The sequence below is a fragment of the Bos grunniens genome, chromosome 27 (assembly GCF_055505025.1).
Source record: "Bos grunniens cultivar Pamir isolate PY7600 chromosome 27, Bosgru_T2T1.0, whole genome shotgun sequence".
In the NCBI taxonomy this organism is placed as follows: Eukaryota; Metazoa; Chordata; class Mammalia; order Artiodactyla; family Bovidae; genus Bos; species Bos grunniens.
The window spans coordinates 17,667,382-17,680,418 of NC_141191.1; the positions used below are offsets into that span (position 1 = coordinate 17,667,382).

Sequence of the window (13,037 nt, forward strand, 5' to 3'; positions counted from 1 at the left end):
CAAATGTATCTTCAAAACAAGAGATTAGTGTTTCTGTCCTATCTTTACTAATACTGGATTGACCTTTCAGTAGCAAGTACATTATTTTATTTAAGCTGTATCACATTACTAACATGATTCTTTTCACTGACCTGCATCTTGTTTTGATCACCAAGTCATAACTTTTGGTTCATGATACCACTGGCCCATGCTTGTCTTTCTCTGTAACCTTCATCCCACTTTTGATTATTTGATTATTTAATTATTTGATTATTATTTCTCAGTGAAGTATAGAAACTCAGAAATTGTTATGATTCCAAATAGCACTCTCGTAGCTTGGACTAACCATTTTCTTATTATCCTTTGGCTACTATTTTTAACTTGTTTTATAGCTTTGTATTATGTAATGAGATGGAATGGTACACTTTGAAAACTCTTGATATGAGAGCCAACCTGCCATTGGCTATTTTCTAGGGATGTAAAATAGATACCGTGGCAATGCTGGGGATCAGTGTCCTCACCTGTACACTGGGAACACACTGCCTGCATGACCAACCCCATATTAATAGGAATGCCACCCTACCTTAAGACAGATGATCCAGGAAACCAGTTATTGAACATGAAACATCTATTCATGGGGTGAAATAAAAACACAGTCTATTATCTCTGATAATCCTGAGTATTAAATAAAATTACAGGTGTGGGTATTTTGCAGGTAGAGTTTTAGTTTCTAGGACAAAGTCGAGTTAAAGAAGTCATGTTGAACAGTCCTGATTCCTCACCCTCTGCACCAGATGGTCTCCTCTTACTTCCAGTGCTCTGCTCTCATCTTTGTCCCCTTCTTCTCAGTTATTTTTCATGTAAATGTAACATTTGCTGAGGGAAGTTTACAAATCCCATCTTCCTTCCAGCCACTCAAAACACATACTACTTCACAACCCAACCCATTTGACTGTCACACAACAGCTCGAGGTCAAGCTTTTCTGAAGAAAATTGACTGCTGAGGATTCCTTTACCCTCAGTATACATTACAAGTAATGTTACTTTTCAATGCTTACAATGTTCCCTAGGAGTGTGTCAGTTGAGCAGGCCAAAAAAAAAAAAAAAATCTGTAAGTTTATTATTTTTCCACCAATATATTTGACACCACCTTTGGAGAACGAACAAAAGGCATACTGTCAAGCAGACAGACCTGGACAAAATGTTACTGTTTGTTCCACATGAGCACAGAAGTATATTTAAGCAAAGAAAGCCACTCCATGACTCTCCTGGGACTGACTTCCTTTAGCTGAATTATACCAACATGTTCACACCACTTGTTCAGACTGTGTTGGAATTTAAAAACGCAGACTTCTATTTGCCAATTGCTTCAATACCCCAGCGATAAAAATTCACATTAGGATTGAACCTGGCTTTAAAGTATCACAGAACAAATGGAAATTTATTGCAAAAATGTGTGTATACATGAAATTATAGTCAGAGATGTGAAAATAAGGGGTGCCCTTGTTTGACAGATTCTATACTTCTACAGGACAGCCTCAAAGTCACCAGAAGTCACTTGACTTGGGATTAGGTTTCAAATCCAGGCTCAGTGACATTCATGAAACTTTTGGCAAAACTTGGGCCAAGTTTCGAGCAAGGCTGGATAGAATACTTCTTTCATGTGGAACCTGTGTGAAACCCAGTGGTTTTGGCTACCTTTCTCCTTGAGTTTCACATTCAAACAAGCCAAAGTTTCAAAGTAAAATTAAGAGGCAAAAGAAAACAAAAAAAAACCCCAACAGAACAGGAAAAAAATGGCTTGCTCAAGAATGGAATGGCCTCTGTCACAATCCAAACACATTTCGGCCATTGGATTCTGCAACTGAACTGCTGCTGCTGCTGCTAAGTCGCCTCAGTCGTGTCCGACTCTGTGCAACCCCATAGACGACAGCCCACCAGGCTCCCCCGTCCCTGGGATTCTCCAGGCAAGAACACTGGAGTGGGTTGCCATTTAACTAGCATTGCCTTTTTAGCAGCACATTTCTCCTCAGCAATGCCAAATCAAGAATGCCTAGTATTAAAGGGATGAGTATTCTAGACCCCCACCAAAGGTAGTGAAGGATATGCTCAAAATGACCAGAGGATTTCAAGTTTTGACTATACACACATCACAGAAACGAGATGATTCAAAAGCTCTTATAATGCAGATCTGAAGAGAGAAAGTTAGTAATTAAATGTCCAGCTTTGGGAAATTAAAAAAAAAAAAATTAGACTGAACAGCTCTAGGTTTTCCTACAATGTCAGTCCCAGTTCTAGAGATCATATTGCATCTGCTTCTAATCCAGAGTGACGTCTCCCATAACTTACTCCCTAGCTCCACCCTCTGAACCTGAGTCCCGTGGCCACTGGCTTCCTTCCTTGTCAGCACGATGCAGAGCACAGGGTGCGTCCTGTATCAGCTCTGAGGAGCCAGGGCCCCTGCCTGGCACTTACTCTCCGACAGGCTTAGGCTCGTCCTACTGTTCACCTTCACCAGGACGCAACGCCAGATGGCCAGGAGACGACAAACTCAGTATCTGGCTGAGGACTTTGAAAATACCCTTGTTTGCAGTAGAGAAGAAAAGAGTGACAGACAAATGTGATATACCCACGAATTTTCTCTAAAACAAAGAGAACATCTAAAAGTTGACTGAATGGCTAGAAAGCGCTATACTCTGCCTATTTTAGGAAATACATTTTTTTCATTCCTTATCCCTCATTCAGCAGAAGTTTCACTAGCATAACAGATTTCTGGCTACAGAGAATTTTCTTTTCTCCTTTCCTTTTTTTCTAGTTTTCCTTTTTAAAATATTCTTTTATTTCTTTAAAAATTTTTTTTCTTCTTTTTGAAAAAAAAATTAACCGGAAGATGTGTGTTTAAAATGCATGCTTTCTTTCGACATATGGTGAGATACCAATAAACTTCTTTGGAAATAAGAATCTCTAAATTCCAAGGATTTCAGTGTCCATGTTAAAAAGCAACAGTAAGGCCCCAAGGCATATGGCAATTTAGAGGCACTTACATGAGGGGTTGATAGTCTGGTCTGTGCACCATTATTTCCTGCTTGATTTTAGACATCTGCTGAGTGGAGCAGAAAGCTGTCATAAACTCTGTGATGGTCAGAGAAACCTGCCATAGGATAGTCTTTGCTTTTCTGCTGAGGGGAGGGGGGTCCCAGTACTAATAAAACCTAACACATATCAGTGAGAGAAAACCAAAACCCAATACATTATTCCATGAAAATGATATAAAAGCCTTAAACAAAAAAGACTTTTTACTGAACATAGTAAATACCCACAATCAAAGTAAATGCCATGTTTGAAGTTAAAGTCCACAGATCAAAGTGCTTTGCAAAATGTCAAGACCAAGCGTAAGGTGGGGGAGGGGGAAAAGCACAGAAAACCCTCCAAACTATTATATTGTCGCAGTAGAGAAAGAAACCTGCTAGCCAAAGACCATCAGCTAGGTAAGGAAACCTCAAAACTGAGTCACTGAATTGTGGTACAATGGTGCAGTACAAAAGCAAACAAAAAATGGTTCTAATTCCACAGTAGCAATGAACAAAACAGTGGTGAAAGAAGGTTAATAAGATAAAGCCGTCTCATTGTCCTTAAAGAATAAATCACTAATCTAGCTCCTTTACTCAGGTAGTTGCATCTTTTCCCTTAAAAAAAAAATGCCCTTAGAAAGTTAAAAATAAGTAAACCCCGTCTAAACAAGAAAATGAGGGTGTCTGAAAGGCTCTGGGACGACCCTGGCAAGGAGGCTTAATTAGCGTTCTGCCTCGGCTCTGGCTCAGTCACAGACAGATCTGTTCTGCAGGTCAGCATTGTACAGAGCGCGTTCAGCACTGTTTAAAGCTGCAGCCGCAGAAACGCACACAGGCTGCTGCTGGACTCTGGAACTCCGTATCTACCTGGAGGGCGTTCAGCAACCCCAGCACCGTCCCCCACCCCCATCCCCCTGCTTATTTTCACCATTGACAAGTTATTTAAAAAACATTGAGTCCATGTCATAAACCAACAAAATAATTCCAGAATTAAAAAAAAAAAATCTTACCTACAGGCAGCCAGGTTCAACAGTTGATCTGAAGAGAGGAAGTAGGAGTCAGTGGCCTTTTACATGTGGAGGTTGTTTATTTAGCCCTTTTTAAAAGGTCTTGAACTCCAGAGGTTTAAGATTAAGTCCAATCAAAGTGTCTGGAAAAAAAAAAAAAAAGGTGGGGGGGCAAGAGAGAAGGCAAGTGAGAGAGGGAAAGAATCTCAGCTGCTGGGTGGTGCTACTGTTCTGAGAGCATTTGAGCTATTTTCAGCATTTAACAGCAGCCGGGGTTGTCTGCAAGGGATGAAAAAACCTTGCCTGGATCGCCACATCCCGCCCCCCCAACACATCGGCGGGGGGGGGCGTGGGGGGCAGGGACACAAACCAGGAAACCCACAACAACTTGCTTCACTGTGCAAATATTCATTTATATTTTGAGGAAAACTGCCAGCATGATTGAAAGTAAAGCACACAGTAACAACAACAAAAAAAACTTAACTGGAATCTTAAAGAAACATAGTAGTTTGCCATAATCCTTGCGTTTTCAAAACGATTCACCTGATTCGTCGAAAATCAGATGTTCTATTTATGCCGTATTGAGAGGAAAGACTTTTCTTCTGATAGTTCCTGGCCGGATTATATGAGTCTTAAAAAATATTTTAGATTTCTCTCTGGGAGGAATAACTGTTGTCAGCCTATCCTCCTTAAGACTGAAGACAAATGATTTATTTCTAGCCCACACCCACATTTCCAGTCTCATCAACCATGCTATTTTTGAAAGCTACTGGGTTAAGCTGTTGACATTTCTTATCTCTTGGCAGAGATTGGGGGCCATTCAGTGACAAGATGCAGACAGGCACCCATCCCCTGCTCTCTCCCCACTCCAAAGGCCAGTGAAGAAATTCTTCAGACTGGGTCACCAGCAGTGACTGGCAAACTCTGAGCTTTCGTTTGTAGAATGATGAATTAAGATCTGGAAATTGTATTCATTCATTCAACAAACATTTTTGTGGCAAGAACTTCTGATATGCCAAGCACTCTGAGAATACAATAGTGGACAAAATTAATTTCTTTGCCTCGAAAGGTTTACAGCACACAAACGCAGCGGGGGTAAGGACAGAATTTGTTACAGACGTTTACAGCTTCTTTTCCACAGGCTATTTAAACCATGGCAACTGGAGATGTGGCGATCTCTTACTCTGACCCAGGGAATATATGCGTCATCAGACGGACTCCTGGCTTCCATTGCTTCATTAGGCTTTTTGCAACATCCCGAAAAAGGAAAATTAGTTACTTCCTACCAAGGAAACACTTAAGTATTTGTATAAAAGCCTCTGTTCTAGATGAAATCCCTAAAACCTCTGAACTCCCTATTCTTTGTAACAAAGAAAACGCTTATGCAGTCAGGAAGTACTGCTGAGAGATGAAAGAAGATTCCCTGATCTTAGTCCATTATAAAAACCACCTGATATATTTTATAGTTAATATTATGAAGGCTGGCTACCAGAGGCTCACATCAAATTCAGTTCTTTCCTTGTAACTGATTAGAGAAAATACGGAGGAAAGAAGTAGGTGAGGCAGATTGAGGTATGAACTTCCAGTTGCAAAATAAATTGAGTCACAAGGTGTGAAATGGACAGTGTGGGGATTTTATATAGTCCATAATTATGTAATGTCTTTGTATGGTGACAGATGGTGACTAGACTTACTGTAGTGATCGTTTTGAAATGTATAGAAATATCAATCACTATGCCATGTAACAGGAACTAAACTTTTTAACTGCTTTTCCTTTTTCTCCTTATAGTAGTTTTTTTTTAAATTTTATTTTATTTTTAAACTTTACATAATTGTATTAGTTTTGCCAAATATCAAAATGAATCCGCCACAGGTATACATGTGGAAAATACATTTGAAAATGGACCTTCCTTGAGAAACCGTCGAAGTTAAGGGAACAGATAAAGATTAACTATTTGAGTACTAAGTCAACTATTATTTTTAAATTACAAACTGGGTGCTTTTCACACCAATACTAAGAGAAGTTCATTGCTTCACGTTGAACTATTTTTAGAGTCATTTTATATCAATCTGCACTTGAATGAACAGGTTATGACCCAGCTCCCTGTTCCATTTAGGATGAGTCCTACCCTGCCAAGTAACTCACCCAGGACTCCTTTGTTCCCCAAAGATCTTGACTGTCCAGACAGCCTGTCTATAGGTACTTTTCAACAGATTTGGCATCACAGAAGAGTGCAAATTGAGGCCTATTTTTAAAGGTTAGAGTACTTACCCAACTACTATGTCTTTGTAAGTTATTAATAACGTAACAGTTATATCAACTGTACTGTTAATGGTTTTATTTCTCTGTTTTTTTCCTTTGTGTTTTTTACCAAAAAATTGATTTAAAATCATTTGGAAATGCTTATATTAGAGTAGGCTTCTTATATTGATGAAACATTAAATAGGCGTTTGGCGTAACTCTTCTTCTGTATAAGATGGGGGTAATAACAATGCCAATCCATAGAGTTGTGGTTGGGTTTATATGATTATGCACATAAAATGCTTAACCAAGTAATGCCTGATACACAGAAAGCATAAAAGTTAATGACATTATCACTTGTTGTTGTTGCTGTTGAGTCGCTAAATCATGTCCAACACTTTGCAACCCCATGGTCTGCAGCACTCCAGGCTCCTCTGTTCTTCATGACTCCCACAGTCTGCTCAAATTCACGTCCATTGAGTTGGTGATGCTATCTAATCATCTCATCCTCTGTCGTCCCCTTCTCCTCCTGCCCTCAGTCTTTCCCAGCATCAGGATCTTTTCTAATGAGCCAGCTCTTCTCATCAGATGGCCAAAGTATTGGAGCTTCAGCTTCAATATCAGTCTTTCCAATGAATATTCAGGACTGATTTTATTTAAGTCTAGAGCCTGTCTATCTAATGTGGTGGATACATGTGGCTGTTGAGCCACATGTGGTTTGTCAGAACTGAGATGTCATGTACGTGTAAAATATATACCAGACTTTAAGTATGAAAAACAGATTGTAAGCAGAATTTTTTAAAAATCTTGATCATATGTTGAAATAGTATTGCAGACATATTATGTTAAATGTTTTGTTAAAATTAATTTTACCTCTTTTTATTTTTTAAAATGCCAAAGCCTTTTATATTATAAATGTGACTTGTATTATCGTTTTATCAGGCAGTGCCATCTAGGCCAGTGGTTCTCAAACTGTAGTAAGCATCAGAGTTACCTGGAAGGCTCATCCAAAGACACATTCTTGGGTCCTAGCCCTAGTTTCTGACTTAGTATGTCTGAGGAGGGGCCTGAAATTTTGATCGCTACAAGTCCCCAGGTGATTCTTGACCATACTTTGAGAACCACTGCTCTTGATCCTTGCTACTTAAAAGAGTGGTCCATAGATCAATATCTAATGTTTGGAGGAATCAGGACATTTCGCAAGATTCCGGGCAGCAATGCAGGCTCTGAAGAAAAAGATAAGAACCTAATTGCCTGGTGCCCTGGCCACCATGTTCACTGAGATTCTTAAACTCTCCAGAAGGACGGGCTTGGTTTCAGAGGCTAGAGCAGGAATAATCTTTCAGAGATGAAGAGGGAACGGGAGAAATGGACGGAAATGTTGAAAGTCAGTTTAGCGTTTCACTTCTTTTTCTCCCTCCATAGCACACAAGAAATACTGAGACTGTTTTCAGCTAAGTATTGGTCTAATCGAAGCTGTAACTAAGGCACAGTTGATGTAGAACAAACCTAGAAGGTATTTATGTCTCAAGGAAGGATCTTATTAACTCAGGTAACCCTCCAACTGTTCGAAGCACAAGAGATTGGCATTTTGGAGAAGAGAGGCTTCCGCTGTCCTCTGCCCCACCGTTAAGTAAGTGAACACGTTATTTTGAATGCTTTCACCAGTTTGCCAAATGCCTTCTCACCTTTTCAGGTGGAACCAAAGCCTCGTAGGCTCAAAGGGCTTCCTAAAAATGAAATCCTCATTATAAGAGAAAATGTGTACCCACACCAGTCATATTTAAAACTCCTAGTTCTGTATGCAGCGATCATCTGTAGCTTTAGGTCTTACTGGTTGGTTGATTGTTTCAGAAAACTTAAAAAAGTGTGTAATGCTTAAGAGCAGAGAGTCTGGGACAGTGTGTCTGTTTGAATCCACTTTGGTGTGACCTTGGGCCAGTTACTTCACTTCCCTGTGCCTCTGTTTCCTCTTCTTTAAATAGGACTTATCTCAGTAGGCTGTTGTGAGGATTAGAAGAGTTGTCATTTCAAAGGAATGTAGAAAAGTCTGGCATGTTGCAAATGCTATTAATGTTATTGGTTAAATAATTAAAACGTAACTGTGCAGGTTTCTTTTATGGCCAAACATGGTAGTTTGTTTTCAGATACCATGATGAAATCTAGGGACTTTTATGTGCATGGTTTCTTCAATACATGCGTTGTGAGGGCTTCTTTGAGAGTTGTTTAAATTTTTTTCCCCAAGAGAACTCCAAATTCTCATTTGATTCCTCATCGCTTCCTATGATTTGAGAGGATCTCAGTAAGGAAGGAAGTGAATGTAGTTTTCCCATGAATATTGTTTTCTAGGTTACACATTCTCCCCCCGCCCCCACCCCCCGAAGTCCTTTGAAAAGTGAGTTGCACTATAAATGTTTGAAGGCTTTCATGGTCATGTCAGTTGGGTAGCATTGTCTAATTTTCCAGGAGAACAATGCGTCATTCTCTTAGATATTTTAGTACTTAGGGAGAGGCAGCAGGTCTGCCTGAAACACTGGCATGAGTTTCAAAGATGTACTGAAAAGGCAGTCAGATTCTGATCCTATAGAAATGATAGAAATCAGATAACGCTGATGAAAGGAAGGGGCGGACCCCCAAAGCAGGCATGCTGGATGCAAAATGAAGGCTCAGTTAAGTGTACTGACATCTTTTACACTTGTCTGCTTCAACCATATGAAACATAGTGAACCACGTGTGTGTGCGACGAAACTAGTGATGCTTAGAAGCATCACACACTCGCTAAGTGTCAACAGGGTCGTCTCCAAGAAGTTCAGTGTGTTGAACAGTGAATAAATGTACCAAGTGGGGAAACCCAAGCCCATGGGTTGAGTGGTTTCAGACCAGTCATACAAGTCCTCTGAGAGGATACCCTAAAATGGAGGCAGAAACACTGAGCTATGTAAACCCCGTTCCTAACTCGAACATCTGGACGTTTGCTTAGACTGATAAGAGATCACATTTGGCCATTCCCGCTCACCCCCATGATCTACATCTGCAGGCATAATTATTTTATTTTATTATTTTTTTTTTGTCTTGGAAATGTTATAAAATTTTTAATAGCAAAACATAGGAATAAAAACATATTAACAAAATGTATTCAATCATTTACATTACAAACAAGGAATCTGCAGTTCATTGTTGTGGCCTGACAGGAGAAAATTACTCAATAGGAATCTATGCACAATGTGATTGCAAATATGTACAGTACTTTAAAAAAGCCTACAAGGAGGAAAGTTGGCTAGGTTCTTTGTTAGACCAACCAGACGATCAAAATATTAAAACTCTGTGGACTAGTAGTAATAACTTTACACTTAAAAAAAAAGTTTCATTTTGTTTAAGAATATTCCAGTTATATTTATATGGTTCTAGTTGATGAAGCCATTCACCATAGTTCCAGTAAATTACCCTTTAATTGATTTGTTTGGGGGAAAAGATCGACATGTTAATAAAAATGAACGAAGGAATTTTCATCACAATGGTTTCCAGTTGAACTATCACAGCTTCACAAATGGACTGAAGCTGTCCATTAAAGTTGTCAAATCATATGTCACTTATTTCTGCTTCCTGGTTTACTGACATGAAACAAAATGTGACTTGCCATCCCATTTGCCATTATCCAATCTGGGACTGGATTTTACCAAATAAGGTGAGTGTCTGAATGAACGATTCAGACTAGAGATTCTATCTATCAGATGCTAGAGATTCTATAGAAATAACTTCTTAAAACCTTTGTTACAACTCACTTTCTAGTGAAAACCTTATTGTTTTTAAACTGACTGTCTGAACTCCATGTGTATTTAGCAAGTGCCTCTGCTGTTTTATATAACTATGACTTAGATCTCGATATTTATATTCCATTGAAATTGAGCATATGCAACAGTTGCTACATATGGTAGAAAAATCAAGATAAGCCTTCAAAGGGGCCTATTTAAGGCTCTGTGCGATCTGCTTCTTCTCATCCCCACGCACATCTCCCTCCCTTCTCTAGCTCCCTTTCTTCCAGTTTCTCTGGCCTCCCCTCAGTTCCTGGGTTGGACCACCGTCGGGGCCTGTGTGTGTGCTTCATTCCCTCTGCCTGCCGCCTGCCCTGCTTGACGTGGATGCCAGGCACCCTTCGGCTGTCAGCTCAAGCGCCTTTTCCTCAGGAAGGGTTTCCCTGCTCTAGCCAAGGTCAAGCATTTTTGTTTTTAACTCTTAAAGAATCGTGTTCCTCACGTTCCCTCCAACATCAAACGTTGCCTTTGTTTGAGTGATCGATTCATGGATTTCTCCTCTGATTCCCATCGAACCCCTGACAGGTGTGTTATATTTGTGCCTGGCACTGAGGGAGGGCTCAGTGTGCATTTGTTGAATAAAGAAGCAATTCAGTAAGTTCTGCTCAAGGCATTAAGCAACACACGATGGTATTTTTGTTATATATAAATGAGAGCTTATGAAAGTATCTTATCTTCTAAAAAGCAAAAACTCTGTATTTTGATTAAGCAGCTGTTTCCAACCAAGAGGATTCTCTAAACGGTATTGCTTTTTGGTTACATATTTGATTTAAAAAGTTTTTAAAGAATCAGCACTTGTTTTCCTCCTCGGGATATAATCTATTATCTTAATAACTTGCATTTATCTTCTAAAATAGGCTTGAAATAAATCGATACCTGCATTCTTGCATCATCTCTCCAGATCTTTTTAAAAATCATGTAATACTCCATTAGGGTGTATTAATCACTCAACTGGGATCTCTGATCACAATTTCTTTTGATTAGGGTTACTGAGAGAATGACGTATTTGTGTATTACTAGACGGCAATGGCACCCCACTCGAGTACTCTTGCCTGGAAAATCCCATGGACGGAGGAGCCTGGTGGGCTGCAGTCCATGGGGTCGCCGGGAGTCGGACACAACGGAGCGACTTCACTTTCACTTTTCCCTTTCATGCATTGGAGAAGGAAATGGCAACCCACTCCAGTGTTCTTGTCTGGAGAATCCCGGGGACGGGGGAGCCTGGTGGGCTGCCGTCTATGGGGTCGCACAGAGTCGGACACGACTGAAGCGACTTAGCAGCAGCAGCAGACAGTTATACCACGTGGCTTCCTGCAAGCCGTACCTGATGCTTTTTATAGATACTTGATGAGCAGACAAACAAATGAAGTATCTCGCCCACAGCACTGCCTGCTCAGGCCATTGTCATTCTAGTGGCATGAAACCCTTTGTCATGTCCATATAGTGCATTAGTTATAAACACACCAGGAATTACTGGCCATCGAAAAACTGGGAGATTTGTGATCTTGTTCTCTGGCAAAGGAGAGGAAAGGGAGCTTTGTGTGGCCTGGAATACAGAGCTGAGTTGGAGACTGGGGGCTGGTCTTTGCTCTGTTGCCTGGGAAGAGGCTGTGAGACACTTTCTTCTACCCTGGGCAAGGACACTGGTTACAGCCTAAGGATGTTTGAAGATGTACTATTTTGTACATATGTACATGCTTTTTGTACACGTGTAAGACACTTTGAAATCATCACGGCAGAGCATGAAAAATATCTTTTCTGAGGCATTCAAAAAACAAACTAATTAACCCAACCATCTATGGCATATTTCCATCGTTACTATGACCACAAAAGTTAATTTTGCAAGGACAGGCATACATAAATAATACACAAAATGTTAGAAAAATGTCCTTGAAACCCACAGAGATGAAATATGAGTGAAGAATAATAAGGAAGAGTGGACCCACATTCAAGGGTTAGAAGGAGCTGTATAGATTTGTTATATCAAGTGCATAAGAAAAATATGTTCCTAAAATGAATGTGGGTTAGAAATGGGAGCTTTTAGATACTGGACATGTTAATATTTTCTGTGTTATCCGCCCTGCAATCCAGACCTTCCTACCTCTTCGAGTGGCCTGTTGGTGTGTCCCAGGTAGGTTACGGATGTTGCTGCAATATTGATCCCTTCAGTTGTCACCTCACTAGGTGACACCCAAGGCACCTGGAGCTTTGGGGCCAGTCACCTCTGGCTGTTAGCAACCTCATCTGTTTACCTCAGTGCCTACAGATACGCTCATTTGTCCATGTGCCAGATATAGACATGATTGGGTGGGAACGGTCTAACCAGCAAGGTCAGCCTCCTAAAAACAGCAACAATAGTCTTGTTAACAAAGGAAACACAAGAAATGAGATGGTATGGGAGAGGCATGTGTCAAGAAATGAGTAATGATAGCTCAGTTTTACCAAAAACAGGGGGGGAAATCATTGTTTAGACTCTGGGCTGAGCCAGGACTGGCCTGGTCTCCAGAGGAAAGTGCTGGACGGTCTGTCCTGTCTGTGGGTAGTGTGTGCTTAGGTAGAGGGGAGGGAAATGGACGTCTGAGCCAAAGTAAATGCATGCATTTTCACCTTCTCGTGAGTTTCCTCTTTTTCTCAGCCAGGGTTTCTTTAAGGGTCACTTTCGAATGAAGTTTCTCTCTGACACATTTCATTTTACAATCAAGTCACTCACTATATCCAGACTCATGGCTCGAAAAGAAATAAATACTGTAACACAGTCATGGCAGACGCACCTTCCTACCTATGGAGGATCCATCTTTGCTTTCAACGCTGCTACAAATTCCTGGTCACAGGTCTATTTAATAACTTATCTTCTGGGATTCCCTGGTGGTTTGTTCAGGCTGATAAGCTACAGGCAAGACGTCTCACGGGGGCGATGCTAACACAG

At 40.4% G+C, this 13,037-nt stretch overlaps 1 protein-coding gene across 26 annotated transcripts in view; it reads right to left on the bottom strand.

Annotated features, from left to right (window-relative positions):
- Positions 1–13,037, bottom strand: part of SORBS2 (sorbin and SH3 domain containing 2) — a 217,479-nt gene that overhangs the window by 179,338 nt on the left and 25,104 nt on the right. For 20 of the 26 annotated variants that reach the window (XM_086380105.1, XM_086380111.1, XM_086380102.1 and 17 more), the window contains exon 2: positions 4,061–4,200. The gene's annotated coding sequence lies outside the window, so the exon portion shown is untranslated. Of the gene's footprint in view, positions 1–4,060; positions 4,297–13,037 lie in introns of those variants that run through there. The other 6 variants (XM_086380099.1, XM_086380113.1, XM_086380075.1 and 3 more) reach the window with 2 other exon arrangements.